General features: G+C 44.6%; 1 protein-coding gene across 6 annotated transcripts in view; it reads right to left on the bottom strand.

Moving 5' to 3' along the window:
* The window catches only part of LOC111250258 (tetratricopeptide repeat protein 39B-like), a 164,128-nt gene that overhangs the window by 52,161 nt on the left and 92,312 nt on the right, over positions 1–19,655 (bottom strand). Inside the window, exons 1-3 of one of the 6 annotated variants that reach the window (XM_086987471.1) lie at positions 14,526–15,766; positions 12,319–12,434; positions 5,140–8,989 (exon numbers count right to left, since the gene is read on the bottom strand). The exons of 1 other annotated variant lie outside the window; for it this stretch is intronic. The gene's annotated coding sequence lies outside the window, so the exon portion shown is untranslated. Of the gene's footprint in view, positions 1–5,139; positions 9,125–9,785; positions 9,941–12,318; positions 12,450–14,525; positions 15,767–19,655 lie in introns of those variants that run through there. 4 more of the 6 variants (XM_086987472.1, XM_086987473.1, XM_086987475.1 and 1 more) reach the window with 4 other exon arrangements.

Here is a 19,655-nt window from a genome sequence, read left to right as displayed (position 1 = left end):
TTCCTACTGCGACCGACTATCGCTTGCAGCTCTTTCAGCCGTTCAAGTCTGGTCACGAGTGAGGGTTGTTAAATGGAGGCGCCGTAGTTCCAACGTCACAGTATATACTCTACTCTTGTAGATCTGTTGGGCCGAGCTGAATTTTAGCAAGTAGCAACATGTTCCGCGCCACATCGGCTGCTCGTATTCCCTTCGGTAGTGTGCGGCAATTTCATCGCTCACGATGTCCTGTGAGGCTTTTCTAGATGAAAAACTTATCGATCCTTAGGCCGAACGTGATCTCAGCTGTTTCTGCGTCGACTAAAGATATCGGTGTGCGCGACTAGCGCGACTCTGAGAAAGAGATAACAGGGGAGAGAGGAGTTACGAAAAACCTTCTGAGAACTGCCTGAAACTCGATTGAATGTGACAAACGACTTTGAGAAAGACCCTTCGCCATCTTTGTCGGAAGGTCACTACAGAGGCGACTGGAAGCGACTGCAACTCTTCTTTTACAACAAGAAACAACCAGATTGCAATAAGCTCATCGACCCTCGCGCTGCGCGACAGACGAGGGTGGCTTAAGCCAGCGGCTAACGACCTAGCAAACAGTTCGATACTGGCGAATATTACAGACATCATGATAGGGTAAATCAAGTCAAGCAGGGATGAAGCGGCGTCAGTGTGCGGAACCGTCACCGCTAAATAGAACGAGAAGATCACAGAACCTTGCCCTTTCCAGAGTCCTCAAAACCCTTGTCAAATCCCGGACAGTGAGTGACGCTACATTCGTAAATTGACGTTAAGGGCTATGCTACATATATTGAACAACACATATATGTACGAACGTACAAATATTTATGCCTGTCTGATAGTACCGAACGGACATAGACGTTAGATTGGGTGAGCATTGGTGATAATGGAAATAGTTACCCGATACACGGGTCCAGATGAGTGATGCCGTTGGCTCCTTCGACGTGCTGCTATTTTACATTCTGTTTTTCGATGAAATTGCGACATAGGTATTGTCGTTTGAAACTCTTTATTGCATCGTACAGCATTGTCCACCACGAGTGTCATCGCTCCCGACGGCGAGAGAGGCATCGCGCTGAAGAGCGGGATGGCTCAGCGCCTCAGATGCGACCATGGACGCTCGCTTGTGAACGCTAACTTGCTTGCCTCATATCAAACAGTTTGTGTGGCAGGTGCCTTTAGCTTGTAGTCCGCCACCTTAGCAGTAGCGGCAGCAGCTATAGAAGAAAGTTCCTTTACCATAGCTTCCCTCTCACTTTTCTATTCGCTTGCATTTTCCTGAGGCTCTCCGGCGCGGCCGCGCGCTTAGCGTATAGAGTACTATCGATGGGATAATGGATGGCAGAAACCTGCAGCGCGGCCGGCTGTCGGGCATTCGGCAGATCTGAGAATGGAAGAGGCATTTTCTCGAAGACGGGTCGAACGGGTTCACTAACAGGAAGAGTGCTAACAGAGCGAAAGGATGAAATTACGGGATGAGCCACAGTTACAGCTGCTTTCCGGGACAGAGTCGTCAGAACATAATATGCGACTACTTGTCTTGCTGCTTTTGCCACTGCTGTTGTTGGTTCTCCTGCGTGGGTTGGTGGCCATCTCACGTCCGTTCACGATCGCGTTTTCTCGTCGTTCCGTCCCACCTCATGAGAAGCAGACATATAAGGCTGAGAGTGAGAGGGATGGAACGTCAATAATGGATCGGGAAGCCAGAAAGAGCGAAGGAGATTAGCGTTCGACTTTAAGAGGTAGCGGTCTTAGGGCGTTTGAGCGGCTGGATGCACGCCTCCGTACCGTGCGCCCAAACAGATAAAAGGCACCAGAGTAAAGGCGTAGCGTTAAGACGAGACCGAAGCGAACGACGACAGCAATGGCGGCTGTGGTCGTCGAGGAAGGCCAGGCGTGCGTTGCGGTCTGGTATGCATTGGATATTCGTTCGTGCCTCTCTGTCTAGCGGGTGAAGGCCTGTAGCTCTCGGTAGAAAAAAGCAATTGACATCGATATCTGCTTCCGCTCCATGAGACGTGACAGTAGCAGTATCACTACGGCCCCCAGGAAAGAGAAACATGCGTCTTGCCTCCCGCCAGTGCCGCCGTTCTACGAGACGTCTCAATCTTTCCGCTGCTGCTCCTTTCAGCTCCTTGCAGTCTGCTGCTAATCTCTCGACTCTTTGTGTTTGAGAAATACCATTAAATCTGATGCTCCCGCCCTATTTTGGAACTCTAGCGGTGCCAAGGTTTCGCATTGGAGTCCACCAATTCCGGCACTTCTGCTTTGGCCACTTTCACCGCTACCGTCCACCCCTGCGGTTAACGCCATCCCTTTAAAATGTCACACTCATATTCTCGTTCATACGTCGGGCGAATGGAAGGGAGCTGTCAAATTTCATTCTCTTTGTAAACTCTAATGATATACGAATACTCAGCTGCTGGATGCAGGGCCTTAAGACGCTTTACACATTGACTAAACTTTTGCAATGTAGGTATCCGTCTGTTTGAAAATTTTAGAAGACAGTTTAAAGATTGCGAACTCTTCTTCGTACGGACAGTGCCTTAGTTGCTGAAGTTCTTGAACACAAAAAAAAAAAGATGTTCATGGCATTTTGTATTTTCAGCTTCATAATTGTCGGCACAATCAGTGTGTGATGACCAATGCGTGTCTCGATCCGCTGCATATTGCGCCCCATTGTAGATAGCACTTGGCTACAACACGACGTATAGGAATTGGGGATCGACTTTGGCCCCATCACTGATCGTGCAGACAAGTTGCTAGCCGGCCTAAATGTGAGCATTATGATCGAGCTACAATGCCAAATCGTATCTAATGCACGTGGCCGGCTGAAATGGATTCAGCTATTTTTGTCCAACCCATATTTGTTTATACTGTTTTTAGGAGTGTGCATCCAACATATGTAGGAGACATCGCCTAAGCGCTGAGAAGAATGAAAAAAAAAGTTAGAAAAAATAATTTAAATCTGTATTACTCCTCTTCTGCTTCCAATGAATGAAACAATAGGCTGTTATATGCCTTCTAGTTAGCTCGTTATGCGGAAAAAAAGCCCATTCAGAATTCCCTGTCTCGCTGTGGGCTTTCGCCGTTACTGCACTTAGCATTTTTCCACCACCTTTTGCCCCTTTATCACCCGAATTTAGATACTAACAGCGCGCAACGCCGTATGGTGCTTAATCGCTGTGGAACGACGTCTTGTTTGTCCTGGAGCAACATAGAGCATACATCTGAAAAGACAACGCATAGCTAGAGAACAAATGACGTCTTGTTATGGTGCGAATGTGTGTTTCAATCAAACTGCTACGCAGGATTTAATTTAACATTAGGGGAATTTGTAAATCGCAAGATAAAATAAAGACAGCACGTTATATTATGTCTTCATTGATAAAGGCGTTGTTTGTATTGTGCCTCTTGACAAACTAAAGCGTGCGGGTAAAATTTTAGAAAAAAATATTAGCTTATTCAGCTTGCTTCGATATTTAATTGTCCTGAGTTAGATGCTCCATTACAGCCCTCTCGTTATCTGTCCTGCCGTTGCAATTAACATATCACTCTGCCACTGTTCATCCGCCGCTCTATTTGAGCTCTCGAAATGTCAAGCAAGTAGTACGCCATTCAAGAGGTTAGGTAAGTCAGTAGTTGAAATGTGCATACTTTCAAAAATGTTTCACTGTATTTTTGAAAAACGCCGTTTTCGACTAAAAATGTTAAACAAAGGGGAAAATCCACGCCTGTACTCACATCAATATTACTTTACAAATGTTTCGTTTGCTCTAACTGACGGAATAAGATTCTGTAGTTTGGAGATTAAGTGGCCCGATGTGGCCCGCTGTACCTACAGGCAAGATCTGCTATCGTAATGTAAATATCTCTACATAATGACACTGTTCTTTTTCCGTTAGATTAGAAGTAGCAGCAGGGGCGCTGGCAAAGTTGACTATGATGAAAGAACGTTCTTTTCTACCACCTATACGTTTTCTGGGTAGAGAGCGCTGCATAGCATACGTAAGTATTCAGTCTGGTCCGTACTTCACACGGCAGAGACTTTTGGGTTTGTTCGTTTCAATGGGTAACGTGTTGGTCGTTCTGCGTATCGTGATCAGGGAAGGAGGCGCTGAGGGTTAGGGATAGGTGTTGTGGAGCTGCGCAATTTCGTCCAGACCACCAGCAGCTGTAGCGAGCACGAGGCGGTCAGCAAAGATAACGCACACATTGCCAGAATAGTTTCGACCCGTTTGAACTTCTGCCCAACGAACCCAATCTCTTTGGCCTGAACCGTTGCTTTCAAAAACTCGGAACGTCTAAGCAATAGTAATAGCAGCACGAATCCCAAAACAGGCAACACGGCCGAATCCAACGTACAGAAGGAGCGTCGGGCGGCGAAATGGAGAAACGTAAAGTCCAAGGTTCCTTCCCTCTTGCCTCGTTTCTTTCTTTTATTCAGTCCCTTTTTTTCCCACAGTTTATACCCACTCGCGCCTGTTTCTAGCACTCCATTTCCACCAATCTTAGTCGAGAACTTAGAGCAATTCTCGTCGAGAGAGTCGACTTCTCGATTTCGCGAGAAAGGCTCCTTGGGGAGCTGATGCTACCAGCGTGGTTCTGCGTAAGCTCGATGGCGTTTGGCTCGTCCGACATCTGCGGTGTGATTTTTTAGTGCTATGTGCTTCCCTCAATGTTCGCTACGGCAAGTCTTCGCTAGCGTCATCGTCGATGACGCCGCAACTAGTTGCAATCAACAACAACAACACATATTAAATGATTTGCTTTAGTGGGTCATCAGCGCTGATTCAATGTCATCCGTTGAAAACACGTATGTTATCAGACGCGTGTTTATAACGACACGTGCATTGTCTTGCTCTCTATTGTTAGCAACACGGCCCACTAACAGTTATACATATGGTCTTAGTATCGAACAGGAGCGGTGATAACCAGTTAAATGGCCTTCACTCGCTGTCAGCAAGATACACGCTGTTTAGCAATACAAGCATTCTTCGTCAAATTGGAACTAGATAAATGGGCGTGAAATGTAATACAACATTCTTCACGTGTTTTCGACTACGAAGAACTAAATCTGGCGCCCCACGTGTCGAATATACATAATCAGTCGTGACTCTAACCTACCTGAGTTTTAGCGGATCGGAACTTCGGCTAAGACCCTTCCGTTCTCGCCACGCCCTAGACGGACTTGTTCTAGAAGCTGACCAAATGATTCTCTTCAGACTCAAATCCTTTAATTTTCTTGGGTTCCTTCTTCGACGTCGCTGTTTCCTACCGCCGCTATACACTTCGCATCAGGACTAGCACGGATCGACCGCGACGAGGTGTCAGATCCGCAACACTGATCTGACGTATCACACGACATAAAGCGTATATCAACAATCCTATTTCTCACTTTGGCTTCTGTACACTCTTATGCTTACTTCGCGAAAAGTTCATCTTCACAGCAGTAATAGTTGTTGTTAAATCAGTGGTAATAGATTATATCAACAACGAAACACACACAACATTAGGTGACGAATCATTAACTGACGACAATCTCAGTACATTTGTATTAACCTTAATTTATTTCTTTTTTTTTTTTTCTTGCCGTTGACTGTGTTCTTCTTTAACGTTTTGCTTAGTTCCCTGTTTCGATTTCGGGGTCTCTTTGCCGATACTTCTACATTATATAGCAACCTAACAAGTACTTGCCTCGCACTCGGTTTATTTCGATTGCTAAGAAAACATACCAGGCTGAAATCTTTCTCTTGTCGCTGTCTTCGTGGGGCGGTTCGAGAAAGATAGATGAACTACACCTCTGTCTATGGGTGATTGCAATATATGCTGATTGATGATATAGACGAACATGGACTTCGGTCACAGCCTGACTATTTCATAGAACTACATTAACTAACTAGAACTACTTCCCGCTGGGGACAAATAGCAGGAATAGAATTAGAATATAACTATTACAACTATGCTTCCGTTAACAGTTTCCTTTATCTCTTCAAAGAAACGATAAATAACTATGCAATAACTTTAGTGGCTTGATTGGTATCAACGGTAGTTAGTGGGGTGCTTATGTTGTACACTATACACTGGACGAACGTCGTTCGTCTAGCAGCATGCCGCGTGAAGGGCCGGAGACCAGCTGTAGCGCCTCAGTCTTCGAGTGCGCAAGGATCTCCCAGACGCACGTTCCGGCGTCACCTTTTATAGCACCCCGACCCCGAGGGCTCGTCACGGCCCTCGACAGTGGCGCCTTCAACGGGCCAATCCAGAACTTAGTTAGCCACGGGTGCTGCAACGCTGTAGCAAGCGGCCATAAGCCGGAAGATTGTGTACCCCCCTTCAATGACAGCTTGCAGCCACTCCTATCGACATATTAGACGAAACAATACGGTGTGAGCATGCTTGCGAGCACAACTACCGACGCAGATATTACCTTTAAACTAAACACCATTTACTGAGGCCAACACAACGAATACTCGACATTGGGCGGTTTAAAGCTTCAACTTTCGATATTTGGGCCGAGTGTGACTTAACATACATGAAACAATACCTAAAGAGTTTTTCTTTCTACCCAGTTTCTTAGAGTCATTGTACTGTCTCAGTGCCTACTAAATTCACAATTCAATGTCAGTTCCCTAACATTACCTGTTGCGGTAACAGAGGACCTACGATCTCACTACCGTTAACATTTCTGCCTGTTAGCTGGTTAGGTATAACGAGTTTAAACACTAAATGGTATCATATATTTATACGCATCTTATAACACATTGATGATATGCGTACTTTTTCTATTTACACGCGTTCGTCAGTGTCTGCTTATTCAGTAGCTAAAACTAGTCTCGAAGCAAACTATAACAGCATTCCTAAGCACTTGCTATAAGGCTAAAAACACCTGCAATCCTGTGAACATATGCAATAGTATTAAAGCAAACTATATACAGCCGCAATGGTTCGAGCTGTGGGCCTGGTCGGGTTTCATAGTCAAATGCGCCAAACCTTCGTATGAGATTGAAGATTGTGTGCGAAGTTAAGCATGCGTAAAGACCTGTGAGAGAATAGGGGCAAAATGTTAGGAAGCTCGTTTAACTAAATCGAAAAACGATGCCCCGCTTTATCGTTCAACTGAACGTGGACTTGGTACCGACCTAGTTTTTCTCCCATTTCTAGGGAGAGGAACGCTTCTTTTCGAAGGCGTTTTTTACCAGCCGATGGCGAACGGAAGACGGCTGTCAAGTCGAAGCCGGCAAGCAATAACGGTATCTCATCCCCTTTTCTAGCATGTTAGACCTGGGTACCACGGCGTAAAGACAGAGCAGAGCATAACAGACTATAAAGGAGCATATAGTTCGTCTGCATGACAACCGTGCTCGTCTTGCAGCGCACGAGAGAATCGAGTGACCTATTGGAGCGAACGCATGGAAAAATAGCGTACAGGACAAATATTTGGAGTGTGAGCTCATATAGTCCTTTAGTCGTGTTTCGTCTTGCCAGTTTGCTGCCGTCCTACGGGTCGGTTTCTGCTGCCGCAGCTGCTTTACTTGCATTCATTTGCCTTTTTTCCTTTAAATAGACCCGCTTCACGGCAAAGGCGTACCAGGTTAGAAGATAAAAGCTTGGCAAAAAACACTACTATGATATGATAACTCCAGTGACAGGAAAAAAATGTCAAAAAAACAGCCAATCTGGTCTGCCAAAGAGAAGCTGCACACAACTGTAGCACATTGTTTTGGAAGGACCTTCTACATACATTATCTAGAACAATAAGTATTCTGATCGCCGCGTTTAACAGCAAGAACCCTCCATTAAGAGTGCCAGGGTAGGTTTTCTCACGTGCAATACGTAAAAAGTAATATATTCTATCAAACATGCTGGATATATACGGTCTATTTAATTAAACTTTCTTCCATCTTTCGAGTGTTACTTCCAGTAGTTTTAAGCGTTGTTTTGCAGGGAATTGGCGAGAATTATCGAGCGAAATATCTGCAGACACCGCGTGCTCGCCTATTTGGTCCCGATTCCCGCAGCAAGTCGACGTCGGGTCATCCTAGCGCTGAGCCGTCTAAATTAGTTCGTACTTTCACAGGTCGTGAATCTCGTTCCAGCAGAGAGCCGATTCTTAGCGATTCTCCGAACACTCCTTGCGCGCTCGATAGAAGTGATGAAGCTCCTGGCGATTCTCCGAACACTCCTTGCGCGCTCGATAGAAGTGATGAAGCTCCTGGCGATTCTCGTAGCCTACAAATATGGCCGTTTGTTTTTAAGCGAAACGTAGATGATTGTTCGCTCTTTTGCGGTGAGTCCAATTTATGAACATAGTGCACCTTATGTCTAGAATAATATAGAGTATCAAAAGCAAAAAACTTGAAAGAGCGACCCATTAGTTAGGCCACGGTAGTGAAGTGTGGCTCCAAAACTAAGTATATAAACCTAGATATTATAAAACTACCTATAAACATATAAAACAAAGTATATAAACAAGTTATACCGTACAGTTAACGATTATGATCTGTAGCCGAGTACGGCCGAGTTCCAAATGTATCTTTTTTTTTCAATGAACGAAAATAAAGCCCAACTATGATTTAAGTTCTTCTAAAGCGACAATTGTCTCACTCTATAGACTTTCAAGGTGATCTCTATTATTTCATTCGTTAGAGCATAGTTTGCTCAGTCAATTGGGGATCGCAAAGAAGTCACATAAATACTACCTGCAGTGAATATGTTATATCTTTTATGCTGTTGGAATCTGGCTAGCATAACCAGCGGGGACCGCTTTCTAAACAATTCGATGCATGGAAAAACTTGATATTCTACACTCAAACAGTATACTTAAATGAATAAGTAACGTCCAGTGCAAAAAAAGACCATAAAAGCAGTTCTACATCCCAAGAGAGCTTTGCGTCCATTTCCATGATACTCATCTTATGTATGTTTAACTGCTCCATGGGTCTAATGGGCCAATTCGTCTTCCATTCTTTTTTGTCTGTAAAGGGTAAATACACAAGTAATTCGCCACAAGTCACTCGAGGCTGTGGCCATGGGGTTGAACAAGCAAAACGCGGTTCAGACTAACTTCTTACGATGTTCATTGGGTAACCAAGTGAATCAGTGTTATAATACGTTATACGATTCACATGACTTTGTATTAATTCATAACTAAAGCCGTTAATGATAAAAATTAAATGCAGACGAAGGTCGACAGCGACCGTAACTGCAACTCGAAAGATAAAATAAGCTTCCAAAAGCGCAATATAGGCGCAGCGTTAGGTGGCACCTATCTCGTTCTTCACAGCATCCGATGTGCAAAGCCGAAGCTTGATCCTGCTGGTGCAATCCGCCAATCATTCATACTTTTTGCTAAATAAAGTCCCATTGAAACACACTCGTTTATGTATTAGCGCTGCTGTCTAGTTGAGCAGGAAAAGTGGCCTAGCTAGAAGTTCCTGTAGCTAGCTCAACGGGCCAAACGGTTTAGGCGGACGGGAGATACAGGTTAGAGAGCCCACAGACGACCTTCGTTGCTGCTTCAACACCTCGTTCAAGTGGTAAACACTAGAGAAATTCTATCGAGGAACGATTAACGGATGAGAGGGACGGCGAACAAGTGGGCCGCAATACAATACATCAAATGCCGGCGGACGAGGGGATCGGGTAGAAGAATCTTGGCGTCTGGCTCATATAATATTCATATTTAGAATGCAGAAGCGATAGACCAGGCGCAAACTTATGCGAGTAGCTCAAATCACCTAAGGGTCTATGGGGGGTAAAAGCTGCTGTACCATTGGCAATCATTTGCGGCGTCACTGGACAGCATCGTCGAACGCAGGAATAGTCGCTCCTAAGCCAACACCGATGGCATTGAACGGTCAGAACAATACAAATGTACGACGATCACAACGAGAGAAAGCGAGTGTAAAGTGTTCCTTCCCGACGTCTGAAAAATCCGAAAAAGGCAACAAACAGTGGTCGTTCATCGGTCTAATTAGTTCCAAAACAAGCAAACCAAAGGAAAACAAGCAAAAAAGCGAAGGAAAATGAAAAACGAAGAACAGATGTTCGCTTCTGTGCAAAAAAGTGCCTAACTGCAGAAACGAGGAACTAGAAAGTCGGACAAGCAAACAAAGGAGAATAAAATATATGGGGTATACAACTCGTGGGGTATTGTACATTGCTAAGCGTAACAGCTTTAGCAGCAGCAACAACAATAACGCCGCCGCAAAGCCTTATTCCGGTTAACGTGCTGGTGGGATGATTTAGATAGCGTCGCAGGCGACGTAAGTGTCATCACTTCTGGGATGCAGAGAGACGGGAGGCAAAGAGAAAGGAAAAAGGAATCAGTCGAGGCGAACAACGCAGCCTGGGGTAATAGCAGACGGCAGACGTTATACGAGTGATTTTATCTATTTTGCGTTCTTTCTTTTCCGCACGCGTTGGTCCTACGGAGGATGAAGACCTAAGCAATCAGCTGCCCAGTAACAGCAATAAGGACAATAGGAAATCCAATGCGCCCTGCTCTTGCTTTTGGTTTACTACGCTTCTATGGTGGCGTTTTGCAGGCCCACAGCAATACTACAGACAAAAAGGGCCCTCAAAGGAAAAACAACAATAGGTTTGTTTGTTGTCTATTGCCAGCTGCTACTACGGCAGTTGTAGCTCTGCTTTTTCTAACTTTATCTGCTATTGCTTAGCTGTGGCTACGGTCTCAGCCGTTTCCAGAGCTTGCTATTTATCCATGATAGCATCGGCCTTACCTAAAAACACACTCTGGCGCCATGTTACTACTCATGTTGTTCTACAGCCAGTCGTGCTTTGGCTCTGACTGTACGTGGTTTGGCTCAGCCCGGCCTAAGGCCACTTCGAAATCACCGCTTTCGGAAACGGTAGTGATGGCAAGCCTATGTTAGTAGCGATGATCCATCCGAAGTCAATATCCAACATATGTCGCACCCTCACAGATCTAGCGGCCGAACTGCAAGAACCAACGGTTGTCAGAAGAACAACTATGAGACTTTAAGGAGTAGTGCCGGCAAAACGGTGAAGTCCAGTGGAGTGATGGCCGAGTGCCTATCCGAATGCCCTGGGCTGCTGCCCTGTGGGTGAAAAGAGATGTTTCGGAGTGGCAGAAAAGAAACTGGTATTCTATACTGCGGCCGGGCGGAGTCCGCTAGCATCGAACTGCTACGCGCAAATTACGAAGGCTTTCATTTGACATCTATTGGCCTAACAGAAGGAGCTCTGGCTCCTTCTAGGGGTCGTTTGACTCGGACGAAACTATCCTGCCACAAAACGGACGCATGGTTCAACGAAGCTGATGTCGGCTGTTCAACCGGGCAATTGAGCAGCGAGGTTGTGTTAGTTGTGCTGGCTTATAGTTGCTCCTGTAACTGCTCCTGCCGTCACCACTACGCCATCTTGTGGTTCCCAACCGTTCTTACTGCTACTTTTCCTGACGTTGCTTCTTAATGTGCCTTCCTGGTCCTACAGGGAACCCAAACTAACGATGTGGCAGGCAAGAGTTACCACGGGAAAAGGGGGCCAACTGAAGCTAAAACCAGTGGGCTCCGATGAGGCCAACGGCCGAAGTCAAAGTTGCAGCACTGAGTGGGGTCTAAGGGTAGCATATAGTAGACCTCTCAATACGAGACGCCGGCCAGTGGTATGATAGGCTTAGAAATTAGTGCCGAGATTCTACTAACCAAGAGATCCACCGTGTTACAGCACTGAGGTAAAACATCAGAATGTTTTGTACATAAGGAGTTCTTAAGACGAAGACAGTCACCCTATTTTTGGTATGACAAATAGCAGCTCTGTACGTGGGTCGCGCGGACTCTAGCATCGAAAAAATACGCTAATTTCCGAACATTTACATCTATCCTTAAAGCCAAATTTATTATGTAAAGGTCAAGTATTGTAAGAACGCGCTACATTGTTTTATATAACTACCTGACGTTGAATCATCTTCAGTAAAGTCCATTGTCGCTTTAATGCAATAATTATGTGATCCGCCACAATAAATATTGTACTGTATGTTAACTAATTTTTAATGTGGTATTAGTTACAGCCAGCTTTTCTCTTTGTGCTATGTTATACTAACGACAAGCATGCGCAAAGAAAACACAGTTTTCGTTTTGAAGCAGACGAACTTCGTGACCAAGCAACGGTGAGCCCATTTTTTCTTAGCGTTCAGCAACCCAATTACAGAATAGGTTATATTGTGCACATTGCTGTCATGTCCTATTCATTATGGGTGAAATGCCAACAAGCAGTCAACCTCTTGCCTAATCCAGCGATTGAATCAGCGAATCAACTTACGAACCACATCCAAAGGCCTGGCTATTACCATAATGCACTGCCCGTATTATGTCCTGTTTGAATAGTCGCTGTTGGGTTGCACCGTCCAAGTCCCGGTCAGCAACCTAGATATTCTCCTGTAAAGATTATGCTTAATGCTAGTATGAATAGGGAGCGCCAGGACCTGAAACCCTACTGAAACTCTAGGCTTCCTGTCTGATTGTTCTTTTATCTTAGACATTCCGTCGCGCTCGCGCACATAGTCCTATTTACTCGGTCACCTTATCGGAGAACGTCGAGCTCCGTCCATCTTATTCTTTCCCTCTTTCTCTGTCCCCCCCCCCTCCTACCATCTCTTTCATGCCCTTTGAGTCTGCTGGAATTAGGCGCGATGATCCCGAGGAGTAGGGAACACTAACGCCTCAATCTTTTCACCTCCTCGTTCCCATTTTGGCAAAGATGGGTTCTCAATTGATGAAGCACCTTCAACAGAATGCACCGCGTGCCAGTCACGTAATCTGGGTAAGTGTAAGCCGTCTGAAGGCGTCCGGTCCTCTATAGATTGAGTGTGTGTTGCGTAACACGTGGGTGTCGCCATCATTCATGTTGACCGTATAAAACAATCAGACGATAGCGATCGATCGACAGTGAAAACGGATGAAACAGATAGGATGATTTGCTGGTTCTGATAACCAACCAGTCCCACTCAGGCCTGAAAGTTCACGTTTTTCGCAATTCGGTGCTACCTCGTTCTTTGAAAAATGCATTATTCAAAGCTAGAAAGAAAACAGAGTGAGACGTGAATGAAAAACAAAGGTATAAAACGTAACGCACAAAATAACTAATGGTCTAGAACTTTCGTATAGTCTGTACTGTCAGAAGTACGGTGCCTTTCCGGTTGTTCTCCGACACGTACACTGCCACGCATGCCGCCCGTTTTTCTTTCTGGAATATTCTACCTCTTAAAGCTTTTGCCTATTTTATTGGAATTTTTACAACAACGTTAAGATGCCGGAAAGCTTTTAATTTAGCTTATCTCGGGTCTTCTTCATTTTTGCTCGCGCTTACATTTTTCCTTCGCCAAAACAATTCCAAGTTCTTTAAGTACGTGCTTGCCATTTTGATTCAATTCAAAGTAGAGAAAAACTCGCAGCAGCGATGGCTAGGGGCAAAATGCCACAGGTTGTATATTTGCGAATGCGGACGCGTATAGCGCAAGCGGGGGGGGGCTCGCCATTTTTTACAGTTCTCCGTTCGTAGCTGGCTACAGCCTGCATGCTGCAGACTAAGAAGTTTCCGTTATATCGTAACGGAGTCTGCCGGTTGCGGGGGGCCGCAACGCTACGTGAATTCAAGACTCACTCCTACTAAAAGACACCTGTCGCCACAACGGCCTTACCCCGCTCGCAGTCTTGACCTAAGCCTAGAGTTGCCCGTTATTCTGAAATACGCATGTTTTAGTAGTTGCGTTCGCGCCACGGTCGCCCTAAATAACAAATTTTTGTTAGCGGCGCTTACGCTTAATACCATCGTCTAGAAGAGCTGGGTAAGGACAAAAGAAACTGTGCTTACGGCAGTTTTTCAAATCTTAAGATGGGTTATCGTGAGTGAACCATCATGTTTACTAGAAAAACTTTGAATGGTTTACTAGGAATAGTCTTCATTTAGCTCGATGTGTTCTTGCAGGCTGGTTCGAGTGGCTGACTTCTATGGGAGATCAATTTGTCTTGCATGGTCGTCATTGCTTTACTGACGAATGCTGGGACACGTATGCGGGTGCTAATCGAATTTCGCGAAAGCAGTCTATCAAAACTGGTAGCTTTTTGATTCCTATTTTACTAAGTGTTCCGTTTCTAAGAATAGTTAGTGAAAAATCTCCTAAACATCATCTTAAACGGAAAACAAACAGAAATGAGGCTAACTTCGTTATTATGTACCATGTTGGGTTTTTTTGCGCCGTAAAATAAACAGTGGGCACGCATATAACTTAGTGAATTACTAATTTTTTCCTACAGGGCCACATGTCTTAATCACTTGCGTACTTTACAATGTGTGCAAGATAATGCACATATCGTATGTTGAAACTCTACTCCGACGAGAAATAGAAGGAGGTTCCAGCATACTGATACATTTAGGCGTTGTTCAACCCTGTCTAAGATTACTTTGATTAGCTGTCTCTGTATCGCAGCTTTGGCATAATAGACATATACATGAGTAGTAATACTTACCGCTGGAGTACTTATAGTCTTCCATGTTTAGCTACCCGTACTTCGAGTAACCGCATACCACCGGCTTATTAGATGCGTAGGACTTGGCCTGCTTGGCCGATTTAGATTCAAGTAACCATGAAAGTAGTTCCTTCACCAAAAAAAATTAGCAAACTCAACACAGATAGGAGCGCTTTCACAGCTCATCACGTTTACTCATAGGTTTAAGATATGCATCGTATTGCTTGTAGCATATCCCATAGCAGATATAGATGAGGCTATCAGTATCGACTACGATCAAACTGTAAGGCAACAGAAAAAATTTCCACCGATATCATTAAATTTTATCATCTACACTTTCCGCCCCCAAGGCATCGTTGCATCCTGTATACGGCATATACATAGTATATAAAAATAATCTTATCGAGCTATAACTAAAAATAGTTTTGTTTCCCTGCCAATTCAATATCAACATCGCAGCCAGCTCTGTAATTTGTAGCTCACATAAAACGGTCGCCGTTAATACTCACCCATAATTAAAGAAAACACGAATATGAGTCAAAGGACCGGATCGAAACTAAGTGAACTGCATTACCGTAAATAGGACGCCACATCCCGCAGACTGGCTAGGTGTTGGGATACATACTTTTCGCTATGTGCCAATTGGACAAGCCTATTTTTCATGCACTCTTCCAGCCTATATTGGCAGCTTGCCTTCCGAAGGTCTTCGATCGTACTGGTAACATTGCATTAGCGCAGAAAAAGATTGACGCCGCGAGACCATACCGGCAGCCATTGCTGTCTGTCGACTGCCGCTGCTATTCTTCCCGCTGATCCGCCTAAGGAGATAAATATGATATTATTATATGTATAGATAACGATCGTAAGTGCATGGTGTGCCCCGCTGGCGGAGGCTAGATGGCTGCATGGCGGAACCACTGCACATTCCCTCGCAAAAGCGGGCCTAGAAAAGAAACAAGATTATTCTCTGGGGCACACTGTCTTCTCTTGCATCGAGACAGCAGAACAACATACATATAGCATCGTCATCTACAGTCACTACATCGACTCGTAACATAGTGGCATATATGCGTACACTTGCTCTCTTCACTTTGTGCCTTTTCTCTTCACTAGGACATCAGACGGGTTGCTCTTGATTTTCCGCACCGTGTTCTTTTTTTCTCCCTATGTAGCGCGCGCGTAAAAACTAGTACCAGTAATTGCACGAGTCTCGAAGGCATGAAAGACCTTTGAATATGCTTTACCGGCCCACGTTTCGTAGGGTCGCAGCAGAGATGGGTTCGCATCAGAAAATAGCCCGTATGTGCATATGCGTGCTAGCATGCCTGTTCTTGTCCGTCCATGGACTGACATGGCCGCATATCGCAGCATAGAGCCGCAGTCGCGGCTACCAGACGTACTTACGCTGAGGCAGACGAAGTGGAGTAGGTGTACCCTGCAGAAAAAGATAGTTGACTGCCAGGTACATAGACGAGTGAGATCCATGTGGCGTTCATGGGGTAAAACGCCATGGTGAACGGCTGATGGTGCTTCGACAGCAGCGCCGTCTGTTCTTGTAACGACAGAAGGAAAATTTAACCAGAGCCTTGCTTGCCGCTGTAACTACTTCGCTTCCTTTCGTGTCTCTCTTAACCCTTCATCTTCTGTCGGCGTTCAGTCGAAGCCAGTGGATCATCAGGAGAGCCTGCAGCTCCGGCGGCAGGAAGACCATAGCCATTAACATCAGGTCTTTACTTTATTATCCCGAATGTACCAAGCACTCGGATCATCTTCGATTCATCACCCTGCCGTGGTCGATACAAGGAGAAGCAAAGCTACGTTATGTTGCGTAAGCTACTCCTGGTATAGCGGTATCCAGCCGCTTCTGCAAAATTTAATGTGGTAACATCATCTGATGATGAAAAAAAGAGGGAAATTGTATACAGTGAACGCTGTGGCATTAACCTATACCAAATTACTGTCTCATTTTCACTACATTCCCTCTCGCTCCTTGTACCTCACTTTCATATTGAAGGTTTTTCGTCCTCTGCCGACTTTCTGCCTGGAATGCCCCATTGCTTCCGTCTACTGAGTCTCTTAGACACCATTACAAGTTGCTTCTATATACGGCCCTACGGTGTTGTTAACACGTGCAAGCCAGTAGCTCTCTGTTAAAGGCCGTTATTGACTGTGAACAACTAAGGCTGAAGTTGAAGGCTCGTTTATACGCCTTTGAGCTCCGTAGGTCCGCGGGTACTGTTAATCCCCACGACAAAATACATCGTAGTCTGGGGTAATATGAGTTGAAGCACGTAAATAATAAGATTCGTTTAGGGTCCTTTACGTAACCAGCAACAGACGTAGTGCAAACGTTTGGTTTCGGTGTGGCATAATACCGAGCCAAATTAATGAATGCTCCTATAGTTTGAACAAGTACAATATTTGTTATTTAACTATTGATATGTTGTCTTTATCCAATTGTTAATAGAGCATATAGGGACCTTCTGCTTAGCGTGAGATGCTGGCAATCAATGAGTTTGACGGACACCACTTATGTCATAACGAGGGTTTATTTGTTACATTTTTCATTCTCTATGTGGATGTGAGTCCTTAACGCCATTAAACGAGATGGATATAGTAAGAGTATAGCGTAACCTTAATGAATCAGGATTGCCGCATTTGTCGGAAGATACGGCACGAGGCTGTTTAACCCAGGCACAGATGAAGCTTGCTTACCTTCGAACGCGCGACAGGTGTCCAATATGATAGGACTTTGAAGGTTCTTTTTGCGCCTTCTCATGCATAGGTGTACAGTAGCTGAACACAGCTCCCATATCCCTTAGCAAAGTATTTGTTGACGCCAATAAACTTGGCAGTTGCATGCAACATGTGCAATGACTCGTATACAAACTAATAACTTTCCACAGACTTTATTATTCTGCAATATTACTGCATGTCGGAAAAATCAACCTACGCTAAATCCATATATCTAAGATATTTCCGTCACGCAGCAGACGTCACAGTACGACATTGTCCCTTGGTCTGTACTAAGATTCGAGATGATTTCTTAAAATTAATAAAATTCGCAATTGAATGAACTCCAGCCAAATGTAAACTAGATATACTAAGACCGATTGCTGTTCCGTTATAGGATAAACTGTTCATCTTGTTCGTACCCCTGTCCCAACAAAAAGATGATAAAATCAAGATCCCCACTGGAGGTAATAATAATCAAAAACGTATATTATTTAAACAAGGAAAAGGTATATCAAGAGGAGAATTCCTTAAGACAATTCGTTAATTATTGAATCTTCCAGTAACTGCAGGTATCATTGTTGAAAGATCTGATTGGTTTATCGCTAGACAATTAAATTTATCCAGATAAACGCCTTACTATGTGACACCACTTTTTCTCGTCTAGTTTGTTTTTGAAGGCCGCTAAGCAGGCCGCTGTTGGCCTTCCTAGAACGGGAATGCCTGGAAGCGTTCTAAAGTGTTTCGTCTAAAAGTGGTCCACTTGCGCCTCTAGTAAGAGGGAGTTCGAGGGTACGGCGGAGGACGAGACGAAGGCGGTATAGCGAAGCGAAGTGGACTCGGATCAACTACAGTTGGGCTTCAGTACAGCGGCCGAACTGTTACTGTGTGTGTCATATAGAGCTGCCCTGGCCATTAGCCCGCGGCCAACGGCGCCTTGGAGACCCCGGTGGTTCGGCAGTAGCAGTTAAAGATCTCGCACGCCGCAAAAGCTCCTCTTGACTACTGGCTGTGGTAGTGCTACTGCTATTGCAAAAACTCTTGTCAGTTGAGCCCCACTGGACATGCCCCGCGTATCGTTTGGGGCCCTGCTTGCTAGCGTCGTTTTAAGCCACCGATGCAGTCCCGTTCAATAGCGCACGAATCAAGCTTAAACGTTCGGGGCGCCATGCACAGCATTATACGTAGTCTCGTTATACTTGTATGGGGTGGGGATGTTTAGCTGGATAAGGTTCGTATGTGAGATCCGAATTCCATTTCCGGCGATAAGAAACATTTATGCAGACCTTTTAAATAAATTGCTGTTGTCTGCTAAGAATGCTATGCTCACTCCCTGCAGTGCTTAGGCCTTGTCCAAAGTCCAGCTCCTGATTGGGTCTTCACGTTATCTGCTGTTACGGCCATGGTTGGATAGAGCATTTACATTTATCGTTACAGAGAAGCCTAAATTGCAGCACTAAATAGTATGCACGTTGCGTTGTATAAGTAGATTTACTGCGAGCTACAAAACTCTAGTGTCGAGTAACTCTAAGTTCTAGAAGTAAAAGATTCCTGGAGAAGATCGCCTTTAAGGTGGGTACTTGCTTGCTACTGACATTTACTATTTTTTGTCAGTTGAAGTTGAGTTATTCAATATAGTTCGATTACTTTCCATTGTCGCGCCAGGCTTCTATACGAAGTTAGAATTCGCCAACAACCCACGGTTTAATGAATTTGACGAACGATTATGTATGTCTATGCGTTACAATGCTTTCAGCTATTGTACCATCTCAGCTAATTTTAACTAACGCGAACAGCTGTGGCGCCGGTGTTCCACTAGGGAATATAGGCGTAATTAAAAGTAGCACAACTACCAGACAGTTCTGGAAAAATAACTTTCCCTTTCATTTCAACATGATTTCATATTATGCTAACATCGAGATAACGTGCTAGCGACAATCGCGCAGGCAACCGTCGGCAAAAAACTTCACCACCAACTGTCTACGCGTGGAAAAGTTTGTATGCGTGTCCTAAGTTTACTGTCCTATGTGTTCGGCCTGCGATGAAGGCATTGATCCGAGTTTATCTTGAAGTTAAATTGAAATCACTTCACATCACCATTATTTATTTATTGTTGCCGAACTATAACTTAATGTTAAAGCAGGAAGATGGGGAATATTTATGCACGCCAGAAATGTACAACATCTTAGGCCATTATTATGTGAACTATTTGTTTAAGTACAATTATATATCATTGAAAAAAGCTAATGGCATGCAAAGGCTCTACCCGAATACTCGGTGCTGACATTCTCTACGATTGTGGTATCGCTCTGAGCATTTCTATTTACGAAATGTACGAATGTCGTAAAGAAGATGTCCTTTTTTCTGTACCGGAGCCATACTTAGAGAATCCACGGT

Source organism: Varroa destructor, unplaced genomic scaffold, assembly GCF_002443255.2.
Source record: "Varroa destructor unplaced genomic scaffold, Vdes_3.0 BEIS01000004.1, whole genome shotgun sequence".
In the NCBI taxonomy this organism is placed as follows: domain Eukaryota; kingdom Metazoa; phylum Arthropoda; class Arachnida; order Mesostigmata; family Varroidae; genus Varroa; species Varroa destructor.
Note: the sequence above shows the minus strand (reverse complement) of the source record. Positions and strands in the feature narration are given on the sequence as shown.